This window comes from Fukomys damarensis, unplaced genomic scaffold (assembly GCF_012274545.1).
Source record: "Fukomys damarensis isolate Sample0158 unplaced genomic scaffold, DMR_v1.0_HiC HiC_scaffold_2, whole genome shotgun sequence".
Lineage (NCBI taxonomy): Eukaryota > Metazoa > Chordata > Mammalia > Rodentia > Bathyergidae > Fukomys > Fukomys damarensis.
This window is the reverse complement of record NW_022900914.1, coordinates 37,814,430-37,816,151: the sequence shown is the minus strand read 5'-3', so window position 1 is coordinate 37,816,151 and position 1,722 is coordinate 37,814,430.

The window sequence follows — 1,722 nt, the reverse complement described above, 5'->3', positions numbered from 1 at the left end:
CTCCACTGAGGATGGTCAGCTCCTTTGTCAAAGATGAGGTAGCTGAGTACATGTGCATTTGTTTTTGTGTCTTCCAGTCTGTTCCACTGATCCTCAGGCCTATTTCTTTGCCAGTACCGTGCTGTTTTTATCACAGTGGCTTTGTAGTATAATTTCAAATTGGGAATTGTTACATCTGGTGCCATGTGTCTGTTGCCTAAAATGGCTTTTGCTATTCTAGGTCTCTTATGGTTCCAAATGAATTTTTGGATTTTTTTTTCTAGTTCTGTGAAATATAGTGTTGGAATTTCAATTGGCATTGCATTGAATGTATATAGCAGTTTTGGTAGTATGGCCATTTTCACTATGTTGATTCTTCGGGTAGAAATAATTTCTAATACTCATTACAAAGAAAAGATGTCAAGAAGCTGCTTATTCTTGGAATGTGATTCAGAGCTACTGAAAATAGTGATTACTTGCTGAATAATTCATTTATTTATTGAAAAATATCTTTTGAAAACTTAGTCACTGACAGGCGCTGTGGTATACTCCAGGGACTTATTGGTGTATGAAACCAGAAATATTCTTAGTGGAGGCAACATTAGATATAAGTGATATTCTCCTGTTGAAGAACTCAAGCCCCTGTTTACTATGTGTCAGGCACAGGACAAGCTTAATTCCTGCCCTCAAGAGGTTATGGTCCAACAGGGGAGAACATATACATCGATCATTAAACTACAATATATTCTACGATACAGATGGGATCAGAGTGAAAAGGGAGCTTCCAGAGAGCCATCTAAACTCCTTAGAAGAGGGGATGCTGAGAACAGGCATTGTATGCAGGTGGTGGGGAGAGAGCAAACATATTCCAGGCAGTATGGAGTAATAGCCAGCATGGGCTTCATGCAAGGTAGACCCAGATTTGATTTCCAGTTTTGCTATTTACTAGTTTTGTGACCTGAGAAGCTTTTTTGTATCAGTCAGTACTTACTACAAAAACAGATTTAGTGCAAGGATATACAAATAGATAAGAATTTAAAAGATTGACGTAGAGCAGTGGCCTGCAGGGAACTGCAGAAAAGCTCAAACAGGCTGTCTGTGCACTGGAGGTCCAAAGGATCCAGTCAGAGGTTGAAGACCTGGAGCTTACTGTGGAGTCCTGTGTGAGTCGTTATCAGGAAGCTGAAGTCTGCACTGGAAGCCAGAAGATAGATGACATCCAGGGTGAAGACGGTGCTCCTGGAAGAAACAGAAGCAAGGCTTTCTTTTTTGTTTCCCTTTTATACCATTCAGGGGCCAATCCTCCCTAGGGTGGGTCTTCCACACCCTATGCTGATCCAATTGAGTTGAGGGTTTCTTACTCCAGTTGACACAGTTAACTATTATATTCAATTTTTATTTTTAAAAATATGTTATTTGGCACATGTATCATAATACATCTTTATCCTTTTTGGAGAACTTTACATAAAAGCTTTACAATTAATCTTTAAATTTTGTTGTAGCTGGGCATGGTGGCGCATGCCTGTAATCCCAGCACTTGGGAGGCTGAGGCAGGAGGATCGCTGTGAGTTCGAGACCAGCCTGGGCTACATAGTGAGTTCCAGGTCAGTCTCAACTACATAGTGAGACCCTGTGTCAAAAAACAAAACAAAACAAAAAAATTTTTTTGTTATTTGTTTTAGCAGGGTACAGTGGTCTCTGCCTGTAATTTTCACTTTAGCAAGACAAAAAAAAAAAAAAAAA